Source organism: Giraffa tippelskirchi, chromosome 13 (assembly GCF_054371585.1).
Source record: "Giraffa tippelskirchi isolate mGirTip1 chromosome 13, T2T-mGirTip1v1.2.pri, whole genome shotgun sequence".
Classification (NCBI taxonomy): Eukaryota; Metazoa; Chordata; class Mammalia; order Artiodactyla; family Giraffidae; genus Giraffa; species Giraffa tippelskirchi.
Window position 1 is genome coordinate 118,351,880 of NC_137287.1, and position 24,407 is coordinate 118,376,286.

Consider the following 24,407-nt stretch of genomic DNA (forward strand, 5'->3'; position numbering starts at 1 on the left):
CAGAAATTTCAAAAGTAACAGTCACAAAAAGAATATTCCTGTCAACCTCCATTCTAAGAGAGATCTCTTTTTAGATGAGAAAGAAAAACATGGAACATTTATGCTGTGAATTCATTCTTATTTATAAAACTGGTTTGTAAATACAGCAGATTGTGGGGAGTGGCCATCTTTAGAAAACAATTCACAACAGTTTTGAAATAAAATATCCTTTGCTTAATTCTTAACCTAAGGTGATAGCAGTATATTTACACCACTACTGTAAAGAAACTTTGGAGGTTTCATAATGAATTATTAACTGTACTTTAACTCTGACACAAAGCTTTTCTCCATTAACAGTGGTTTAACAGGTAGGCCTCCACCAAAACAAGATTAGGGATATCTGTATTTCTGATTGCTTTTCAATTACAGTCATTAATAGCTCAAGAACTGTTGCTATTGTACACAAAGAGGCTGGGCAGCATTTTAGATATCACTTTTGAGGGTGGTTAAGTTTTTTTCCCCCTGATATACAGTAATCATGTATAAACAGAGATAAGAAGCCCAACAAACAAAATGAGAGCTATGATTCCACTAAAAGTAAACCTTGTGATCGACTAAGAGTCTGGGGCAGTCTGGTAAAATTGTATGATATTCAGGATTTATTTCAAAATAACCAGTTTGGGGGAGGGGGTACTACATGAAACAAGATTGACCTTGGCTATGAGTTAATAATTATCAAATGTGAGTGATCAATTCAGGGGTTCTCTATACTATTTGACTTTTGTATGTTTTCCATAATAAAATGTTTTTTTAAAATTAGATTATCAACTGCAGGGCTAAAACGTCATTTCCCTAACACTACAATTTTGAATATTACAAAAGACATGCTTTGTATTGCCTGTATAGCTGTTTTTAGAGAGTCATCCAAACAAAGACTTTAAACTTTAAGACTGTGTCAGAAAATTCTAGGAAAACGTCAAAACATCCGGAAGGCCACTTTGCATCTGATGTGTTACTGAGAGATGGGTGTAAATCAAAACAGTTTAAGTTCAGAAGGAAATGTACTACCTAAAACAATCCTGTTGATATAGGAGGGTCAGTCAGCAGAGCAAACACACCTTCCTCACTCTTCCGTAAGTTAGAACCCCCATAAACTGAGTTTCCTTAATGAAGGGGACAACTCTACAACTGAAAACAGAATTAAAAGAAACTCAGTATTTTCAAATCAAGCTGCTGTTTTAAAAATACCACTTGTTGGAAGGGAGGCTAAGGAGGAAAGGGATATACGCATACATATAGCTGACTCACAAGACTGTACAGCAGAAACTAACACAACCGCTGTAAAGCAATTATGCTCCAACTAAATAATCACCACCAACAAAAGAAATAAAAATTAAAAACTAAAAATCCCACCCGTGACCAGGATGACTGAAGCTCCCTCCACCATCCCATTGTATTTTTGGTTTTGACTTCAAGCTGCAGTGCAATCTACCTTTGGTAAGCACACTGATTCCTGAAAAGTCCAAAATCAACCAAAAATCTGGTCTCTTTTTCCACCACCCTCTAAACGATGAAAGCGACAAGCAGAAGGGCAAGAGTAACCTTAAAAACGTCCCCACGGCCAGAGAACAGAGGCAGAACAGACTGAAGCACACATCTTCGCCCAAACAGAAGAAAACTTCCACATAAGCAACACTGCAACACGGAGGTGGGGCAAGGGCTTAAAAGCAAAGCCGGCCCGCGGGACAGAGGGGACTTAAAAGCAAAGCTGCGGCGAGAAAAAAAAAAGTCAAAAGTTAAGAGATGTAGAGGCAAGAAAAGACAACACATTTTTCCAGCTCCGGACACGGACACTCTCCCTCCAAAGCCTGACAAACACAGCAAGCGTTCCAAAATGGTTTGCTAAGCTCAAGGAAACTTTCCCAGAAATGGAATGACAACAAGAAGCCGGATGATGGGCAGGGGAAAAAGAAAAAAAAAAAAAACCGGACAGGGTGCTCGCAGACTTGAGCGAACTGGTGAAAATCCTGCAGTTGACTCAGCGGAGGAGATGGAAATAACAACACTTATCTTTCACAGACTGCCGGCTCACAGTGTCCCCATGAAACGGACGCCCCTTTCAGATGCTGACCACCCCAAAACAATGCCCCGGCGCTGGCGGTGCGCACAAAGCTGAAACGTTTCCGCCTCTAAGGAAACCCAAAGCGGGTAGGTAGGTCAACTCTGGTCCAATCTCTCTACCCATTAAGTTAGACCCTAATATCACGGTAATAAATTATGCAGGCCGGTGTATTGGGACGCGCTGTGGGTCTGGCACCCTGATAAGCGCTTCCCACGCCCCGTTTCACTGAACCCTACCAGCCTTCGGAGGTAGGGACGGCATTCGCCCCCTTTTTTTTTACCAACCAAAACACAAAAGACTTCCAGCGACTTGCCGAAGGGAGGGGGACAGTGCTGGGATCTGCCCCCCACCCCCCGCGTCGGACACCTGGGCCACGCTCGTATCACGCTCCATACCCGGCTGAGGTGATCTGGGTGCCCCGGCCCCCCAGGGACTGGAAACGGGGGAGCCCCCCCGCACCCCTCCCGCCCCGGCCCCGAGAATAACTTCGGCAACGCCGCGCGAGGAAAAGGAATGAGGCTAGGCGGCGTGGCACCTGTTTTCTGGGCCCCCCAGCGCGGGACGGAGGGGCTGGGGGCGCCCCGGGGTCCAGGCCGCGCGGGGCGCCCCGGGGCTGGGGGGCGCGGAAGAGCCCGCCTCCTCCGGGAAGGCCCCGCGGGCGGGAGAGAGGGGCCCGGGCGGGGGGGGGCGGGGAGCGAGGCCGAGCGCGCGCGGGCCCGCCGCGGCCTAAGCCCCAGGCGCGCGGCCCACCGGCCCCCGCGGCCCCGTCAGGCCCGGCCGTCTCACCTGGCTGCTGCCCCGGGCTCGTCCCCCGGCCGGCGGTCCTGGGCGGCGGCGAGGAGGGAAAGGAGGAAGGGGCAGAAGGAAGGGACGGCGGGTGGGGAGAGGCGGAGTGGCCGCGAAGGAGGCGGGCGCCGCCGGGCCGGGGGGTCTGAGGGAGGCGGGGAGCCGAGCCAGACGCGGCCGCCGCCGGCGCAAACGCTCAAGAGCCGCCCCGGCGCCCGCAGCCCCGCAGGAAGTGACGGGGGAGGGGCCTGCGCCCGCCTTCCCGGCCCCCGCCCGTCTCCGTGCCCAGCCCCACCCCCACCCGCAGTCCAGACTACAGGTTCCGGCGGGCGCTGCGGCGGCCGCCGTCACGTGATGCACGACGGGAGCCGGGCTGGCTGGAGCCGGTACGGCCCCGCCTGCGCCTCCTCGGCCGGCCCTCGGCGCCCGGGGCCTGCTGGGAGTTGTAGTCCTCTGGGCGGTGGGGGAAGGTGTGGGTTGCCCGCTGGAGCGGAGCGGAGGCTGGGCCTTCCTTCTTTTCTCCTTCCGCTTCGTTCTTCCCCTTTTCCCCTTTCCGTCTTCGTCTCTTCCGACCTGCGTTACTTCCTTCTCGCCTCTCGATTCCTCCTTTCGTAAATGTTTATGAAACGCCGGCTACGTGCAGAGCACTGCTCCGAGGGATGAGAATATAGTGGTGATCAGACAAAAACCCTTGCCCTCATGGAACTTAAGTTCTAGGGAGGGTAAAACACAATAAAAGCACCAACTTTTATAGTGAGTTAAAAGGCAAAATAAATAAATAAAAGGCAAGAAGGGCCGGGTTTTTAGTTCTTTCGCCGAGTTCTAGATGAACTAAGTAGTGTTTTGCAGCCCTCATATAAGAGATTGAGGTTTGCGCACGGGGAACGTGGAATCAGAGGCAGTCAAGAACCGCACAAGTTGTGGGAGGTCCAGGGAACAGTAAGCGAAGGGACTGCTGATGTCCAGGCACGTTCTCTCTTGCTTATTCTAGGACTGTGTCCTTGCTATTTAAAAATAGTTTCTCTATCTCTCTCAGTATCTCTCAATCTAACTATTGCTCAATCTCTCTTGCCAAGGCAATATAGTTTAATTTTCATGAGTTCATGATATCAAGTGGCTGATGGGGCTGCTCCAAACAGTGCTTTGGGACCTTGCCCCAGGCATAGATAGAGGACTCCCTTTTCCGGATCGGGCAAGCCTCCTGACTTTGCTCCTTATAAAATACAAGGAAGGACCTACGTATAGAATTCCATGTATAGCACTTGGAATTCTACTCAATGTTATTTGCCAGCCTGAATGGGGACAGGGTTTGGGGGAGAATGGATACATGTATATATGGCTGAGTCCCTTGCTGTTCACCTGAAACTACCGCAACATTGTTAAATCAGGTATGCCCCAATACACAATAAAAAGTTTAAAGTTAGGGGGAAAAAAGGAAATAATTCAAAAACAATTCCAATAACAGCTTGTTGATGAGAAAGTAATATTGAGTTAAAAGTTTTATAATTTTTTCCCCATTGATCTAAAAAAGTGACTTTTATCTCTCTTGTTATTTTCCTTACTTATAAACTGTATATAAAATAATCAGTTAGCTAAATAAAAAGGCACTTTTATGTAGTCTTAAAAAAAAATACGAGGAACCTGAATTTTAGGGCGCCAAAAACAGTCAAAGGAACTTCACTGTCCATTTAGTACCCATGTAAGACAGTACTAACCAACATTCAGATATTGTCCAGCCCTCTGCTAAAGGTGAATTTTTTTTTCTTTCTAATTTTCAAGCAAGCTGGATACTATAGTTCACTTGGATAAAGGAGCACAGAAAGGTTTCCCTAAACCCAGTGCTGAGGTCTCTGCACAACCAGACAATCTCTTCAAAGGTTTAAAAGTGTAAGGTAGTTCGATGCATGATACAGGTTGCTCGGGGCTGGTGCACCGGGATGACCCAGAGGGATGGGATGGGGAGGAAGGTGGGAGGTGCGTTCTGGAAGGGGACACCCGTGGTGGATTCATGTCAATGTATCGCAAAACAAATACAATATTGTAAAGTTAAAAAATAGATAAATTAAAAAAAAAGAATATACATATATATATATAAACTGAATCACTTTGCTGTACATGTAAAACTAACAAAACATTATAAATGAACTATACTTCAATTTTAAAAATTTTATAAGAAAACCAAATAAAACAAAACAAAAAAATATTAAAATGAAATGGGGGAATAGACACTGAAGTAGTTCATATTAACCTCATCGTTCAATCTGTATCTGTATCTTGTCCAGTGAAAACTCATTTTGATATTAAAAAATAATCAGGCAAATGAACATTAAACCGCCCTTACTTTTTGTCTCCTCTTGTTCTACCATCTTAAACATTAGATGAGAGAATCTGGTTTAAAACATGTGTTGGCAAATTACATTGGTAAGTTTTCCAAGTAAAGCAAAAAATAAATAAATGCACATATTTATTAAGCAGACATCTCATACTGCTGTTAAGGAAGCCTAGTAAAACCTTTGGTGAAGTAAAAAAAAAAAAAAAGTGTAAGGTAGCGTTCTGACCCATTGTAATATCACCCCTGGTGACCCAGGTGATGGGCCTATGACTTCCAGTCTCAGCTTTCTTCCCTCCTTCTATATATTGAGGGGGATATTTCTCTTACTCATCCTCCAGCCCCAACACAGTCCTGGGATATTATCCTATGCCTTAAGCCTCAATACAGCTGGGCCTCAGTTTTCCTCTGAGTTAAATAGGAACAAGTTCCCATTTGACCCAGGGTCATGAGAATTAGCAGTCTGAAGACACCCTGTCTCAGCTTCCCCATTTAAAGACTCAGGACTCGCCTTAGCATTGTCGAGTCAAGAATGCTGCTTTGATCAGTGAAGGTGACTGACTGCTCTTCGTTTCTTTTTGGCTGTGCTGTGTGACTTTCAAGACCTTAGTTCCCTAGCCAGGGACTGAACCCGGCCCACTACAGTGAAAGCGCAGAGTTCTAACCACCGGATGGCCAGGAATTCCATCCTCCTTGATTCCTTGAAAAGATATAAAGCCGTATCTTTTCATGGCTTGATAGCTCATTTCTCTATTTTCTAACCGATACATGAAATAATAGGTATGATCTTTAGATAAAAATCAACTTCTCACAGGACCTCCATGAGTTCTGCAAGTCCCCATTCCTTATTACAAATACATATAATGTAAATTCTGGGAAGGAATACACAGGATTTAGTGTAACTTAATGGTCACAATTCCTTACTTCCATCTTCTCCCTAAAGAAAAGTAAGTAATTCCTAAAAAAATTTTTTTTTTTTAAATAATTAGACAAGAGTCAAGTCTTCTGGCCCTTGGAAGAGAATTTGACTGACGGTCTCTAGGTACAAATAGAGAAAAATAAATCCAAGTGACCCACTCCTGAACCCCAGCCAGCCCACGGCTAACCTGTGCCTCAGTTAAATACAGTTCCTTGGTTATGCAACGTGAGAGTTCAAAGTTGTTCTCAAAAAGTAAGGAGCATTAAATCTTCAGGTGATTGTTGTTTTTCTTTTCTCTCCTTTTCTTTCTTCTGGATTTTTAGTTTTAATTTGTTGCTGTCATTGTGAAGTCAATCAGTCCTGTCTGACTCTTTGCAACCCCATGGACTGTAGCCTACCAGGCTCCTCCATCCGTGGGATATTTCAGGCAAGAGTACTAGAGTGGGTTGCCATTTCCTTCTCCTGGGTATCTTCCAGACCCAGGGATCGAACCCTGGTCTCCCGTATTGCAGGCAGACGCGTTACCGTCTGAGCCACCAGGGAAGCTGTCATTGTAACATTCACATAATAATCTGGGTTTGTGTCATTTCCTTAAAAATGAGGCAGATTTGGGACTTCCCTAGTGGTCCAGTAGGCTAAGATTCCACACACTCTATGCAGGGGCCTGAGTTCAATCCCTGGTGGAGGAACTATATCCTACATGCCGCAACTAAAGATTCCAAGTGTCACAACTAAGACCCAGTGAGCCAAATAAATAAATAATAAATTAAAAAAAAAAAAAAAGGAGGCAGCTTTGGCTGCACAGAGCCTGCTGAGTGGCAACTGCCCTAGAGATGAGTACTTTTATTTCACCACAACCCCCGCGCTCCCCACATCTCTCATTTATGTTACTCTCCTGTTCCTGTTGATGTTTGAGTTTACAATGCCTGGCCTACATTATAACTGCATGGACTGAATGCTGGTCTATGGAGCTGAAGACTTGTCCTAAAGACGAGTTAAAGAATCTCTAAGTACAATTGTGACAAGTACCAGAGGTGCCTGGTGTTATGAGGGCATTATGAAATCCCAGTTTCAGGCTTTGGGGAGTGGAGCCTCCAGAAGCATTGTAGCTTTACCAAGATCCAAGGAGACACGTAGGCGGTAACTAGGCAAAAGCAATGCAAGTGTTTCAAGTAGGAGGGAAAGCATGTGCAAAGCCCTGTGTCGGGACACGTGGCCCAGGTCCCGTTACTATGCTGCCAGACAAACCGATCCCAAATTTAGTAGCGTGAAAGAACAGCAATCATTTTATTATCTCTAGTAGATCTGTGGGTCTAAAATTTGGAAGGAGCTTGACGAGGATCTTCTGATTTGGCATCTCTAGTGTGGAATGGACCACTGGGGGACAGAGTGCCTGGGTACAAGCTGGGCTTCTGGAAAGCCTATCCATGTGATCTCTCAATGGGCACTTTGAGCTTCCTCACAGCATGGCAGCCTCAGGGCCATCAAATTGTTTACTTGGCAGCGGAAGGCTTAAAGAGAGAGGATCCCACAGAGCAACGCAGAGCTCTGAACAACAGCAAGGCAGACCTACACTCTCCATCTGACTGAGCCGTGGACGGCACACACAGCCGCATCCACTGCAGTTCACTTGTTGTTGTTCAGTCACTCAGTCCTGTCCAACTCTTTACAACCCCATGGACCGCAGCAAGCCAGGCTTCCCTGTCTTTCACCATCTCCTAGAGCTTGTTCAGACTCATGGCCACTGAGTCAGTGATGCCATCCAACCATCTCGTCCTCTGTTGTCCCCTTCTCCTCCTGCCCCCAATCCTTCCCAGCATCAGGGTCTTTTCCAATGAGTCAGCTCTTCGCATCAGGTGGCCAAAGTATTAGAGTTTGAACTTCAACATCAGTCCTTCCAATGAACACCCAGGACTGATCTCCTTTAGGATGGACTGGTTGGATCTCCTTGCAGTCCAAGGGACTCTCAAGAGTCTTCTCCAACACCACAGTTCAAAAGCATCAATTCTTTGGCGCTCAGCTTTCTTTATAGTCCAATTCTCACATCCATACATGACTACTGGAAAAACCATAGCCTTGACTAGATGGACCTTTGTTGGCAAAGTGATGTGTCTGCTTTTTAATATGCTGTCTAGGTTGGTCATAACTTTCTTTCCAAGGAGTAAGCGTCGTTTAATTTCATGGCTGCAATCACCATCTGCAGTGATTTTGGAGCCCAGAAAAATAAAGTCACCCACTGTTTCCACTGTTTCCCAATCTATCTGCCATGAAGTGATGGGACCAGATGCCATGATCTTGGTTTTCTGAATGTTGAGCTTTAAGCCAACTTTTCCACTCTCCTCTTTCGCTTTCATCAAGAGGCTCCTTAGTTCTTCTTCACTTTCTGCCATAAGGGTGGTGTCATCTGCATATCTGAGGTTATTGATATTTCTCCTGGCAATCTTGATTCCAGCTTGTGCTTCCTCCAGCCCAGCATTTCTCATGATGTACTCTGCATATAAGTTAAATAAGCAGGGTGACAATATACAGCCTTGACGTACTTCTTTTCCTATTTGGAACCAGTCTGTTGTTCCATGAGCAGTTCTAACTGTTGCTTCCTGACCTGCATACAGGTTTCTCAAGAGGCAGGTCAGGTGGTCTAGTATGCCCATCTCTTTCAGAATTTTCCATGGTTTATTGTGATCCACACAGTCAAAGGCTTTGGCATAGTCAATAAAGCAGAGGTAGATGTTTTTCTGGAACTCTCTTGCTTTTTCGATGATCCAGCGGATATTGGCAATTTGATCTCTGGTTCCTCTGCCTTTTCTAAAACCAGCTTGAACATCTGGAAGTTCACGGTTCACATACTGTTGAAGCCTGGCTTGGAGAATTTTGAGCCTTACTTTACTAGCGTGTGAGATGAGTGCAATTGTGCCGTAGTTTGAGCATTCTTTGGCATTGCCTTTCTTTGGGATTGGAATGAAAACTGACCTTTTTCAGTCCTGTGGCCACTGGTGAGTTATCCAAATTTGCTGGCATATCGAGTGCAGCACTTTCACAGCGTCATCTTTCAGGATTTGAAATAGCTCAACTGGAATTCCATCACCTCCACTAGCTTTGTTCATAGTGATGCTTTCTAAGGCCCACTTGACTTCACGTTCCAGGATGTCTGGCTCTAGGTGAGTGATCACACCATCATAATTATCTGGGTCGTGAAGATCTTTTTTGTACAGTTCTTCTGTGTATTCTTGCCACTTCTTCTTAATATCTTCTGCTTCTGTTAGTTCCGTACCATTTCCGTCCTTTATTGAGCCCATCTTTGCATGAAATGTTCCCTTGGTATCTCTAATTTTCTAGAAGAGATCTCTAGTCTTTCCCATTCTGTTGTTTTCCTCCATTTCTTTGCATTGATCGCTGAGGAAGGCTTTCTTATATCTCCTTGGTATTCTTTGGAACTCTGCATTCAAATGGGAATATCTTTCCTTTTCTCCTTCGCTTTTCGCGTCTCTTCTTTTCACAGCTATTTGTAAGGCCTCCTCAGACAGCCATTTTGCTTTTTTGGATTTCTTCTTCTTGAGGATGGTCTTGATTCTTGTTTTCTGTACAATGGCACGAACCTCCATCCATAGTTCATCAGGCACTCTGTCTATCAGAGCTAGTCCCTTAAATCTATTTCTCACTTCCACTGTGTAGTCATAAGAGTCCTGGTCCCATCACTTCATGGCAAATAGATGGGGAAACAATGGAAACAGTGACAGACTTTATTTTTGGAGGGCTCCAAAATCGCTTCAGATGGTGACTGCAGCCATGAAATTAAAAGACGCTTGGTCCTTGGAAGAAAAGCTATGACCAACCTAGGCAGCGTATTAAAAAGCAGCAACATTACTTTGCTGACAAAGGTCCATCTAGTTAAAGCTATGGTTTTTCCAGTAGTCATGTATGGATGTGAGAATAAAGAAAGCTGAGCGCCGAGGAATTGATGCTTTTGAACTGTGGTGTTGGAGAAGACTCTTGAGAGTCTCTTGGACTGCACAGAGATCCAACCAGTCCATCCTAAAGGAGATCAGTCCTGAATATTCGTTGGAAGGACTGATGCTGAAGATGAAACTCCAATACTTTGGCCACCTGATGCGAAGAACTGACTCACTGGAAAAAACTCTGATGTTGGGAAAGATTGAAGGCAGGAGAAGGGGACGGCAGAGGATGAGATGGTTGAATGGCATCACCAACTCGATGGACATGAGTTTGAGGCTCTGGGAGTTGCTGATGGACAGGGAAGCCTGGCATGCTGCAGTCCATGGGGTTGCAAAGAGTCAGACACAACCGAGAGATTGAACTGAACTGAGAGGAAAATTTGTAGTGTTGAATGCTTATCTCAGCACAGCAAAAAAGTCTCAATCCTAGTCTCTTAAGAAACTTATTAATTCTCTACTTAAGATAGAAAAAGATCAAAAGAAGGAAAGAAATAACAAAGGTAAGAGCGGATATCAATAAAATTGAAAGCAAGAGGCAGAGGTTCATTTATTCAACATTTAGAATTTCTTATTTCCATGCATTTTTGGGGCTTCCATGGTAGCTCAGCAGTAATGAATCTGCCAGCAATGCAGGAGACAGGGATTTGATCCCTGGGTCAGGAAGATCCTCTGGAGAAGGAAATGGCCACCCTCTCTAGAATTCTTGCCTGGGAGATCCCATGGGCAGAGGAACCTGGCAGGCTACAGTCTATGGGGTCACAAAGGAATTGGACATGACTTAGCAACTAAACAACAACAACATGCACTTTTATACTTACACTGCAAATGAAGGCTTTAGAAACAATATTGTTTGGTATATTTAAAAATCTTATATAAATGGCATCATACTATTTGAATTCTTCTACAAGTTGCTTTTTTTTCCTTCAACATTACTTTCTTCAGTGGTTCATCTATATTTATATACATAGTTTTAGTCTGTTCATTGTCACTGCTATAGAGTATGCCATCAAATGAGTATACCGTCTTGCATTTACCCAGGCTTCTCTCGATGGACTTTTAGGTTAGTGCCATTTCTTGCTATTATAACTAATACCAGCGTCAACATCCTCACGTATCTCCTCACGCACTTGGTAGATTTTACGTTTCCAATATTTGTAATTGGTTGTTTCACAAAACATCCAGTGAGGTAACCTTATCTAAGGGCTCTTACCTGTTGATTTTCCTAGATTTATGGTAGATATAACTTTCTTCCAATGCACCTAGACCTTGGGAAAATTGAGGATGTAGGGTCACTCGTTGATTTGTTTATTCAATAAATAAATAAATAAACAAAATTAGATATTTACTGAGCATTAACTATGGGACAGACACTGAGAATACTGAAATGAACAAGACAGACCCCTGTTCTCATGGAGGTTACATGAAGAACATACCTCTCTTTTTCATTTTTTGGTCATTTTCTCTTGCCTGTTGTCCTAAAAAATCTTTTTAAAAAATTTTATTTATTTGGCAGTGCTGCACGCAGGATCTTTTGTTGCACCGTGTGGGATCTAATTGTCTGACCAGGGACTGAACTCTGCATTGGGAGCATGGAGTCTTAGTATTGGACTTCCAGGGAAGTCCCTGTCCTAAAAAATCTTGCTTGAGTTTCATTATAGGGATGTTATGGGCTCCAGGATAAGTGAGGTGAGAAGTAGTGATCATGAGTTACTTCTCCGGCAACAAGGTAGCCCCTGTTGGCTTAGCCGACCTGGTTTTGTCTCAAACTTAATACTAAGTAATCAAGTGGGAAAAACAGGTCCCTCACGATATAAGTTTAAATTGATCCTGTAGGAGAATCCACTGCTTATCTCAAGGTTCCTGGGAAATAAGATGATGTATTTTTACATTATCCTGCAAGCAGAAGGCTGCAGGGAGCAATTTTCTCTGTAACATCAGAAAGCTTTCTGGTCATGCAAAATAACTTTTGGCTTAGTGCAAATAATTTCTCATTAAGGGCACTTTTTTTTTTGGCCTTGATGTTCAACATCTGGGATCTTATTTCCCTGACCAGGGATTGAACCTGGGGCCTGGGGCAGTGAAAGCTCCAAATCTTAACCACTGGACCACCAGGGGATTCCCACAAGTGCTCTTGTTATACTCAAATATTACATAGTCTCTAGATAGCTTTTGTATTTTATTACAATTTTTAAAATTCAATTGCTTGAAAGGAGAGCAAAAGTGAAAGCAAAAGTCGCTCAGTCATGTCCGACTCTTTGTGACCCCATGGACTGTACAGTCCGTGGAATTCTCCAGGCCAAGATACTGGAGTGGGTAGTCTTTTCCTTCTCCAGGGGATCTTCCCAACCCAGGGATCGAACCCAGGTCTCCTGCATTGCAGGCGGATTCTTTACCAGCTGAGCCACAAGGGAAGACCTGTGTTTTATTACAGTTTTTAAAATTAAATAGCTTACTTGGTGTAATATGTTCATAGTTTTAAGAGTCAAATAGTTTGAAGAATCTTATCATGAAACAACACCCCAGCCCACTCACTGTGAACTCTTTCAGCTCTTCTGGTATCTTCTTTTGTATTTCTTTCTTTTAATTTATTTTGCTGAGCCGGATCTTAGTTGTGGCACTTGGGATCTTTAGTTGCTGTGGTCAGGACTTCTAGTTGAGGCAAGTAGAATCTAGTTTCCTGACCAGGAACTGAATCTCCTTCCCCTGCATTGGGAGCGTGGGGTCAGTCACTGGACCACCAGGGCAGTCTCCTCATTTGTATTTCTAAATGACTTGCCTGTACAGACAGTTCTTGATTCTTCAATTTAGACTTCGACTGTTGCTTGCTTACTATGGTAGAGAGAATTTTGTTCTCTTAGTCCTATTCCAACCCACTCCACAACATAAATTTCTCCTTTTCTCATCCTTTCAATATGTTTCTATCACAATTCTTAATTCAATATTTATATTGACTGTATAAGTAATGGTATTCACCACTGATTATATAGAGTATTATGGTTAAATTGCATTTCTTACATATATTTCCTTCCCTTAAATTATTAATTGCCTTGATTTTCATTTCTTAATGTAACAGGATATAATAGAGAACTATTTCAGTCTCAGTTTCAACTGATGCTTCCCCATTCCAAAGTTAAATCCACCTAGGCGGGACTTATAAAAGAGGTGATTAAAAACTGGTTACAACAGCTTTATCCATAATTGCCAAAATGTGGAAGCATGTCTTCCAGTAAGTGAATGGAAAAATTGTGGTACATTCAGACAATGGACTACTATTCTACACTAACAAGAAATGAGGCATCAATCCATGAAAAGACATGACGAAAACTTAAATGCAAATTACTGAGAAAAAGCCAATCTGAAAAGGCTACATACCATGTGATTTCAACTGTATGACATTCTGGAAAACGCAAAACTGTGCAGACTGTTAAAGAAGATTAATGGTTGCCAGGGGCTTGGAGGGAAGGAGGGATGAATAAAAAGAGCACAGAGGATTTTTCAGGCAGTGAGACTGTTCTACACGACACTATAATGGTGGATGCATGCATGCTCAGTTCCTTCAGTCCTGTCTGACTCTTGGCGACACTATGGACTGTAGCCCGCCAGGCTCCTCTGTCCATGGGATTCTCCAGGCAAGAATACTGGAGTGGATTGTCATTCCTCCTCCAGGGAATCTTCCTGACCCAGGGATTGAACTCACATCTCCTACAGCTCCTATATTGCAGGCAGATTCTTTACCGCTGAGATACTAGGGAAGCCCCATAATGGTGAATACATGCCATTATATATCTTTTCAAATCTATAGAATATATAATCTCTGGAAATGTGGATCATAGTGTAAATTACGGACTTTGATAATAATGTCTGTGTAGGTTTTTGTTGTTGTTAATTTTTGGTCACTACGAGTGACATGAGGGATCTTAGTTTCCCCAACTAGGATTGAACCCATGCCTCCTACATTGAAAGCGCAAAGTCCTAACCAATGGACTGCCAGGGAAATCCCTGAGTAGGTTCATGATTGTAACACATGTACCACCCTGGCACAGGACACTGATAGTGGAGGAGGCTATGTATCTGTTGGGTCAGAGCATATATGGAACATTTCTCTACCTTCTGATCAATGCTATTGTGAACCTAAAACTGCTCAAAAAAATAATAAATTAAATCTACTAAATTAAAAAAACTAAAAACTGGATTTTATCTTTGGTCCCTTACACATTCAAGAGCATGAAAGGGCTGAGGTTCACATTTCCAGAGATTATTAAAACAAACAGTTTGGAGAGAATGAGATGTGATAATACGTTTGCTCGTTTGTGGGGAGGGGAAGAGAAAGATGTTTTTTCTTTGAGCCTAAAGAAAGGCACTTCAGTAAGACCTCTTGAAGAGCTAGATGTGTCCCTGGAAGCCCAGGTGGCACAGTGAGTGCCATCTGACTCACGCCTGAGAGGCGTAGACGAAAGGCACTGAGGCTGGCTACCTGCTCTGAAGGCACTGAGGCTGGCTACCTGCTCTGATAGAGGTAGAGGGAGTGAAGAGGTGGTGTTTGAGGGTGCAGGACGGTGTCCCGAGGACCAGATTGGGCTGTGCTGGGGAAACACCAGCTTGCATCCTTTCTGAGAGGTTTGCCCTATGGTGTGAGGTGACCCCATCAAAGAGGTTGGATGCCTGGGGGCTAAAGGTGGAATTGTAAGCAGTCATCAAATCGAGGGGTCTTCAGGTTGACCAAGGCCTCACCCATGGAGTGGAGTGCAGGCTGGTAGGTGGTGGGGTGGAGGAGTGTCTCTGGAGCCTCACAAATGGGAGCGGTAGAGTTCCTTGTGAACACCTGCCAAGGACAGAGAGCACCCACATCACCTCTTTTCTTTTGCCTCCACAGCCCGCTTCATTCCTGGAGGAACCACAGGCTGACTCCTGAGTGGAGGAGGGTGGTGGAAGGGCTGGGTGGGGAAACAGAGAAGCCCACCAGGCTGCCCCTTCTCACCTCAGGTGACCAGTCCAAAGAGGCAGAAGGGGAGATTATTTTTATTTTAAATAAATTTGAAAGTTTTGACTCACTAGAGTGAATCAAGTGAAACTGCCAGGATTCAACCACCGATGTTCACAAGAATGACAATTTCATGTGATTCAGCATAATGCATAAGAGGGGACATTTTAATTACCAAACCAAGACTGTGGGAGTTTTAAGTGATGAAGAGAGTTTTATTACCTCAGAGTGAGGTTTGCCCTAGACTTCATCAAATGGGTACGAGGGGAGAACTGGCTTCCCAGAGACAATCTGAAGATGCGAAGAATAAACTTTGCATCCAAGAATAAACTTCTTTTCTGCCTACACCTCATAGGTCCCATCTGTTCAACAAATTGGCTACACTCCGTTTTCTACGTGTTTATCACCAGTCAACCCACAAAGACTCTGACAGGAATAGAAAACCTCTCAATAGATTCAAATACATAAGATAGCCTATTAATGTTTTTCTTTTCCTTTGTCTTGGAGACGTTCCCCTGTGCTTCTCTGTTCTCTTGCTCTGACTGGGACTGATTCCTCTCTAGCCTGCTAGAAGTGGCAGCACTAGCCCTTCCTTTTGCCTCTTTCCTGAGCTAGATCTCCTGTTTCCTGGATTCCATAAGTTCCTTTTTCACGGCTCTTTCCCTCATGCTCCATTCACTTTCTGAGAAAGAGAAGATGCTGAGAGATTACATATCTGGAAAGGTCTTCATTCTATCCTCCCAGTTCATGGATAATTTGGCTGGGTATAGAACTTTAGGTTAGAAAACACTGTCCCTTCAGAACACAGAATTTTTCTTATTCTGGCAGAGGGGATGGGGGAATTGGAAATCTGTTCCTTAGAACGTTACACTTAGATGGGAAACCAACTTTTCTCTTATTTCTTCCCTTTCTCTCTCTTTCTTCTCCTCCCCCTCCTCCTCTTTCTTCTTGTTGGTAGGGGAAAATTCTGTATTGTCGGGTTCTCAAACTCTAGAGCTATCAGAAAGCACACATCTGTTTTCCTAACATAGAATTGTATTTACAAAGCAGAGAAGAAATTTTGGTTCTTATACCTTCTGTTGTGTTTGAACTACTGCTGTAGTGAGACCACACATATAATCACGTAGATGAAAGGCACTTTGGCTGGCTAACTGCTTTTGTCAATTAAAAGACCTTGAAAAGTGACCTCTCTATCATTCCTAATATTACATCTAGCCTTGGGATGATGTAGGGTAGGGGAAATATTGGTTTGATGAGTCTATTGGCTTCATGAATGAGTTAGATAAGGAGGTGATTAGAGTTATAGACTAGAGATTCATTGGCTTGTGTATGAAAAATGTGCCCCAAGCTGAGCCCTTTGGTATCTCTAAGGATTGAGTAGCCCTGGGAGAAGCAGTCTCTTCCCTATCAACAAGTTGGTTTTTTTTTGGGGGGGGGGGTGCTGCTCTGGGTCTTCGTTGCTGTGTGCAGGCTTTGTCTAGTTGTAGTGAGTCGGGGGCTACTCTTTGTTGCAGGGCGTGGGCTTCTCATTGCAGTGGCTTCTCTCATTGCAGAGCACAGGCTCTAGGCTCATGGGCTTCATTAGCTGCAGCACGCGGACTCAGTAGTTGCTGCTCGCAGGCTCTAGAGTACAGGCTCCATAGCTGTGGCACATGGGCTTAGCTGCTCTGTGGCATATGGGATCCTCCTGGATCAGGGATCGAACTCATGTCCCCACATCAGCAGGCAGATTCTTAACCCCTGGACCATGAGGAAGTCATGTTCTTAAGATATCAAAACATCAGAAAAATACAGAAAATTTAAAATATGATCAATACTACACCTTCCAGGGAATTGCATTACTCTTTCAGATGCTAACCTGATAGTTTCCATCAAATATGAGAAGGAAGGGGCTTCCCAGGTGGCACTAGTGGTAAAGAACCACCTGCCAATGCAGGAGATATAAGAGATGTCCCTGGATCAGGAATATTCCCTGGAGGAGGAAACGGCAACCCACTCCAGTACTCTTACTTGGAGAATCCCATGGACAGAGGAGCCTGGTGGGCTACAGTCCATGGGGTCGCAAACAGTCAGACATGACTGGAGTGACTTAGCACACATGCATGAGAAAGAAGAGTAACACTTAGCTAGACATTGCATGAAGCAAGTATGTTACTCATAGCTGCACTGTTGCAGGCCTAGACCGAAGATCATGAACAGTATTACTTAGATTAAATGTCCTCCATACTTAAAAGACTAACATTATCCAAGGCAAACAAAGTGTACCAGTGAAGCAAAAGTTTTTGGAGGGTGTGGACACAGACAGAGCTTCTGAAAGGGTGGAACTGGCTTGTCAAGTTTTTGTTTGTCAGTGCTAGGAGAATGCAAAAGGAAGTAACTGCTCCTGGGATGGGAGAAGAAACATCCTTCAGTTTGCATCAAGGTTTAGGAGGAGAGCGGGGGAATCATGGCTCGGTTCATGTCGGGACAAAGTGTTGCCGGTAAGATCAGGTTTTGGTTTCCAATGGACTTCGGTTCAGATCCTGCACTGGCCACTCACTGGTTTCTTTGGACAAGTCAGTTAATGATAAATAACATTTATGGAGGAACACTCTGTGTCAGGCACTCTTTTAAGTGCTTCACATGTACTAGTTAACTCCTGACCGCAATGTTATGAGGTAGGTAGTATAATTTCTTCCATTTTATGGATGCAGAAACTGAGGCACAGAGCAGTTACGGCACTTGCCCAAGATAACAAACTTCCGGTGGAGGAGCTCTTTCCAACAGAGCCTGCCATATATCTCACATCCTTCCGGTGAGTTTCTTTTCTTGCTGAAGTTAGAGCAGGTTTCTGAACTCTATGTGATGTGATAAATTATAGGGTTTTTCATGCATGTTGTCACACATGTATAAAGAATTTAATGCTACGTAAAAGGTAGATATTATTAATATTCAATGAGATATAAGATTATAAAGTGAATATTTGTTTTATTTATTTATTTGGCTGTACTGGTTGTAGCATGCAGGCTCTGGTTCCCTGACCAGGGACCAAACCCAGGCCCCTGGCATTGGGAGTGCCAAGTCTTAACCACTAGACCACCAGGGAAGCCCCTATAAAGTGAAGATTAATGTTAAAGTAAGTTAATTGAGAAACTATGAAACCACATTGGAAAATGGTGTATGAAATTTTTTTTAACAACATGGATGGATGATTTTCTTTCTTTTTATTTATTTTTATTTTATCGTTTTTTTATTTTTGACTGTGCTGGGTCTTTGTTGCTGCAGGGGCTTTTCTCTAGTTGCCACACATGGGCTCTAGGTGCCCGGGCCTCAGTAGTTGTGGCACATGGGCTCAGTGGAAGATGGTGTATGGATTTTTAAAAACTATATGATTTGCAGAGAAAAAGTTGCAAATATGGTTCAGATATTTTGTCCTGAACCATTTGAGGGTAAAGGATGACTTGATACCTCATCATCTCCAAACACTTTAGTGCGTATTTCCTACAACAAGGTCTTTCTGCTATGTGATATACACATCCAAATAAAATTAATATGATACAGAACTATTATCTAATCCTCAGACCCCTTTCAGGTTTGCCGATTTGCCAAATAATGCAACTTCCAGCTCTAAGATCTTTGCATGAGGATTGTTCTGTTTCTTTCAGTGTGGAACCATTCTTCAGTGTTTCCTCAACTTTCTTGTCCCTGACACATTTGAAGATTGCAGCGCAACTATTTTGTGACATGTTCCTCTATCTGGGTTTAATTGAGGTTTCCTCATGATTCTATTCAGGTTTGGGGCAGGAAAATCAAACACCGATAACGGAATGTTCTCACTGACATCTGGCCAGGTGACATGGGACTGTGATCTGTCCCCCCGCTAATGGTGTTCACTCTGCACACTTGATTCAGGTGGCGTCTGCTGGGCTTCACATCTGTATACTTACTCTTTTTTCCTTTTTATTATGTATTTTGTAGAGAGGCACTTTGAAGTTAGGTAAATACCGTATTCCTCATCGGACTTTTCTTTCTTTAAAAAATTTTTTTCATTGAGTTATAGATGATGTACAATATTTCATGTTTCAGGTATAAAACAGTGGTTCAGAATTTTTAAAGATTATACTTCATTTACAGTTATTATAAAATATTGGCTACAGCCCCTGTGCTGTACAATATATCCTTGTACCTTATTTATTCTATGCACAGTAGTAGTTTGTAGAGATACAGACTTTCAACTTATTTTTCTCTTGTATTGAACGGGTTATAATCTATTGCTTTATTTTTAACTGAGATGCAATTCACATAACATTAAAATCACTCTACAAAAAACAGATGATAAATGAAACCTGGCATATCCATACAATGGATTATTGAGCTGTGTATAAAAGAATGAAGTAATGATACATGCCACAACATGGATGAACCTGAGGAAAAAAAACTAGTGGAAGAAGCCAGTCAAAATATTATACAATTACATGAATTTTCCAGAAGAGGCCAACCCATAGAGACAGAAAGTAGATTCGTGGGTGCCTAGGGCTGGGGTGTGTGGGGAGGATTTCCAAGCAAGCTTCATTCAGTGCCTTTCTACATCTTCAGTTCTCTGCTTTGGAACAGTCCCCTTATCAACCTCCCTTGGTTTCTTCATCTTACTTATTACCTGTTTTTACTGGTTTTTACTGGACTATAAAGAAAGCTGAGTGCTGAAGAATTGATGCTTTTGAACTGTGGTGTTGGAGAAGACCCTTGAGAGTCCCTTGGACTGCAAGGAGATCCAACCAGTCCATCCTAAAGGAGATGAGTCCTGAATGTTTATTGGAAGGGCTGATGTTGAAGCTGAAACTCCAATACTTTGACCACCCAATGCAAAGAGCTGACTCATTGGAAAAGACCCTGATGCTGGGAAAGATTGAAGGCGGGAGGAGAAGGGGACAACAGAGGATGAGATGGTTGGATGGCATCACCGACTCAATGGACATGAGTCTGAACAAGCTCCAAGTTGTTGATGGACAGGGAGGCCTGGCGTGCTGCAGTCCATGGGGTTGCAAAGAGTAGGACTTGACTGAGTGACTGAACTGGTTCTACAGCCTACCAAGGGTGTGGCCTTGGGCAATTTCCTTTACCTCCCTGTGTCTCAGTTTGTTCACCTGTACAATGAGGATATGATAGCACCATTAGGAAGGCTACACTTCAACTTCATGAGAATGGCTGGTTCTGATGAGAGGGAGAGAGGAGGAATGAGAAGGCAATGTGCCCAGTGTGTAGAAGGGAGGCTGGAGCAAAACAGGAGCTCAATAAATACTTGCAGAATTAATGAAAACATGACATTAGCAAACCGATCTTGAGCTGGTACCACGGTTCAGTAGAATATGGCTTAACACTAAATGTTGAGAACATTCACTTCAACTCTCTGAGAATAACATCGGTTGGAAACTCTTTGCTTTGAACTGGACAGCGAACACTTGGTTCTTCTAAATGCACCTAAAGATCTGGGACTGATGCTAGACCCCCAGGGAGAAAAATAAGAAATCAGTTTTTTCCTTTTTCCAGTCTGCTCTTCTTAGACTTTGGTTTGGAAAGAAGATAAGAAATTAAGTGTGGATGGTGATGGGGAGAGTTGGGAGTGAGAGTCAGGATGGATTTTACAGGCAAGTACAGCAAACTGCCAATCTTTGACTTCCAAGGATTTCAGAGGACTTGCTCATTCTTGGGCAGGATTTCCACATCTACCCAGATCTTATCCACGGCAAATCATTTCAGGGAATTAAGATGTGAAGGCATCCTGGGTTGGGCTAATACACATCTAGGGAGGCCTAAGCCACTGGGGGCACCATGCGCAGTGCAGGGAGACACACAGCACTCCTGGAACACAGTCTGGCAGCATCAGGACTGAGGCAAGTAGACACACATCAATGCAGATAGTATCTGTAGGTGCAGAGAACCAAACAGGGTTGCTAAAGGAAGCAGCATTTCCCGGGAAGTTTTACTGCCTTGGGAACACTGCACAAGACCTTCTGAAAGCAGATGTGTTTCTTTAAGGATTGCCTTAGCTCTTGGTATCATTTATTTATTTGGCTGTGCTGGGTCTTAGTTGCAGCATACAGGATCCAGCTCCCCAACCAGGGATGGAACCCAGGGCCCCCTATATTGGGAGCACGGAGTCTAAGCCACTGGACCACTAGGGAAGCACCTCTTGGTATCATTTTACCATTTCTTTTATTCAAACTGTATTTCCCTCTCAAACTGAAGAGTGACAATGTTTCCCACTCTCCTCTAATTATAAATATATGGCCAGTTTTTAAAAAATCAAGTATTACAAAAAACTCTAAGGAACTAAAAATCACCTGTAATTTTACCCCCCTTCCAGAGATAAAGTGGGATGTATGTACCTCTTGACTGTGACAGATTTTCTGTTGTCCCCAATAGCTGTTGTCCACTTCTTCCATAGAATTTTAGCTGGGCATTTGGTTGCTCAGGATAAAATCTGTATTTTCCAGCCTCTTTGCAGGTAGGTGTGCCCACAGACTAACCTTTGGCCAATGGGATGGAAGCAGCATTTCTAGAAGTCTGATGAAGGGTTGGGATATGTTCCTTTCCTTCCTTCTTTCGTATACATCTATCCATCCATCTATCTAGAGATATTTTATAGAGATATAGAAAGAGAGACAGAGGAAGAATGGCAGAGGGAGAGACAGAGATTAACAGAAATTGGTTCATGTAATCAAGTGTTGTAAGCCCAAAATCTGTACAGCCAGTTTGAGTCTGAATGCTGGAAGTTGTTTTGGAATCAGGAGGATTCCAGTTATAGTTCAACAAATGCCCGAGGCAGGAAGAATTCTCTCTTATACTAAGATGTGATATTTAACTTATATGCAGAGTACATCATGAGAAACGCTGGGCTGGATGAAGCACAAGCTGGAATCAAGATGGCCGGGAGAAATATCAATAACCTCAGATATGCAGATGACACCACCCTTATGGCAGAAAGTGAAGAAGAACTAAAGGGCCTCTTGATGAAAGTGAAAGAGGAGAGTGAAAATGTTGGCTTAAAGCTCAACATTCAGAAAACTAAGATCATGGCATCTGGTCCCATCACTTCATGGCAGATAGATGGGGAAACAGTGGAAACAGTGGCTGGCTTTATTTTTCTGGGCTCCAAAATCACTGCAGATGGTGACTGCAGCCATGAAATTAAAAGACGCTTGCTCCTTGGAAAGAAAGTTATGACCAATCTTGAAAGCGTATTAAAAAGCAGAGACATTACTTTGCCGACAAAGGTCCATCTAGTCAAGGCTATGGTTTTTCCAGTGGTCATGTATGGATGTGAGAGTTGGATGGTGAAGAAAGCTGAGTGCCAAGGAATTGATGCTTTTGAACTGTGGTGTTGGAGAAGACTCTTGGGAGTCCCTTGGACTGCAAGGAGATCCAACCAGTCCATCCTAAAGGAAATCAGTCCTGAATATTTGTTGGAAGGGCTGATGCTGAAGCTGAAACTCCAATACTTTGGCCACCTGACGCGAAGAGCTGACTCATTGGAAAAGACCCTGATGCTGGGAAAGACTGAAGGCAGGAGAAGGGGACGACAGAGGATGAGGTGGCTGGATGACATCACCGACTCAATGGACATGGGTTTGGATGGACTCCAGGAGTCGGTGATGGTCAGGGAGGCCTGGCGTGCTGCGGTTCATGGGGTCGCAAAGAGTCGGACACAACTGAGTGACTGAACTGAACTGAACTGAACTGATATGGTGCTCAGTTGTGTTTTTGTAGCCTCATGGAGTGTAGCACTCCTCTGTCCATAGAATTTTCCAGGTAAGGATTCTGGATAGGGGTTGCCATTTCCTACTCCAGAGGATCTTCCCAACCCAGGGATGGAACCCACATCTCCAGTTCTTCCCACTAATTAGCTCCACCTTAAACTGGGAAGGGTCAGTCTTTTGTTTTATTCAGGCCTTCAAATGACTGGATTAGGCTCCTTATGGAGGATAATCTGCTTTACTCAATCAAGTGATTTAAGTGTTAATCTCACCCCGAAACACTCTCACAGAAATACCTAGAATGTTTGATCAAATATCTGGACATCTTGTGGCCCACTCAAATTGACACATACATTTAATCATTTCATTGACCAATAAGCAACTTTCTGGGATTGTATTAGTTGTCCATTTTCAACTCAAAGCAGGAGCTTCCACCTCTTACTAGTTTTAGAAAACCTACAACCCAACAGAAACATTTGACAACACTCTTCTCACAAGCTTGAAGCGACATACCTCTGCTGCTTTCTCCTCTGGTTCTCTCAATTTACTCTTCCTTGATGGGCCTAACATCTCGCTGACTGCTTCTGGTGAATCCACAGCAGCAAAAAGCACAAAATACCAACTGTTTAATAATGGAATCTTACCACATGTGTTGTTTTATAATCTCCTTTCTTATGGTATCTTAGATATTATTCTATGTTAGCATAAATGGAGTTATATCTTTTTTAATGGCTACAGATTTTCCTCGCAAGAATGTACCACAATTGAGTGAACTATTTTGTCACTGTTACACAGTAGGATCATGTACAAGTTTTTACCTTTATAAATAGCACTCTGATATACATGATTGTGTACACTTGTCTGTATATATATAGGCTTATGTATCAAAGTTCAGTTACAAGACAGAAACTATACTAACACAGAAAATTTAACATAAAGAATTGTTTAAGACCCCCAAATAGCCAAAGCAATCTTGAGAAAGAAGTACACAGTTGGAGGCATCATGCTTCCTGGTTTTAAAATTATATTACAAAGGTATGGTAACCAAACCAGTATGGTATTGATATAAAAAACATATATAAAGACATATAGATCAATGAAACCAAATAGAAAGCCCAGAAATAAAGCCACAAATATATATGATTAATTGATTTATGACAGTGGAGCCAAGAATATACAATGGGGAAGGGACAGTCTCTTCAATAAATAGTATTGAGAAAACTGAACAAACAACATGCAAAAGAATGAAACCGGACTACTGTCTCACACCACACACAAATATTAACTCAAAATGGAGTAAAGGTTGAATCTAAGACCTGAAACCATAAAACCTCTAGAAGAAAACATAGGCTGTAAGCTCCCCGACATTAGTCTTGGTGATGATTTTTTACATCTGACAGTAAAAGCAAAAACAGACATCTGGGACTATATCAAACTTCAAAAGCATTTGCACAGGGCTTCCCTGGTGGGTCAACGGTAAATAATCTGTCTGCCAATTCATGAGAAATAGGTTCAATTTCTGGTCCAGGAAGATCCCACATGCCAGGGAGCAACTAAGCCCCTGTGCCACAACCACCCACCCTGTGCTCTAGAGTGTGGGAACTG

General features: G+C 43.3%; 1 protein-coding gene and 1 long non-coding RNA gene across 46 annotated transcripts in view; one reads left to right on the forward strand and one right to left on the reverse strand.

Annotated features, from left to right (window-relative positions):
• The window catches only part of STAU1 (staufen double-stranded RNA binding protein 1), a 56,105-nt gene extending 53,001 nt beyond the window's left edge, over positions 1-3,104 (reverse strand). For 40 of the 45 annotated variants that reach the window (XR_014073105.1, XR_014073103.1, XM_081556874.1 and 37 more), the window contains exon 1: positions 2,888-3,104. The gene's annotated coding sequence lies outside the window, so the exon portion shown is untranslated. Of the gene's footprint in view, positions 1-2,636 lie in introns of all 45 variants that reach the window. The other 5 variants (XM_081556860.1, XM_081556862.1, XM_081556873.1 and 2 more) reach the window with 5 other exon arrangements.
• On the forward strand, positions 1,803-23,642 carry LOC145532252 (uncharacterized). The gene is made up of 2 exons (XR_014073108.1): positions 1,803-2,187; positions 21,922-23,642. It is a non-coding gene; the product is annotated as an uncharacterized LOC145532252 (long non-coding RNA).
• The last annotated feature ends 765 nt before the right edge of the window (positions 23,643-24,407 follow it).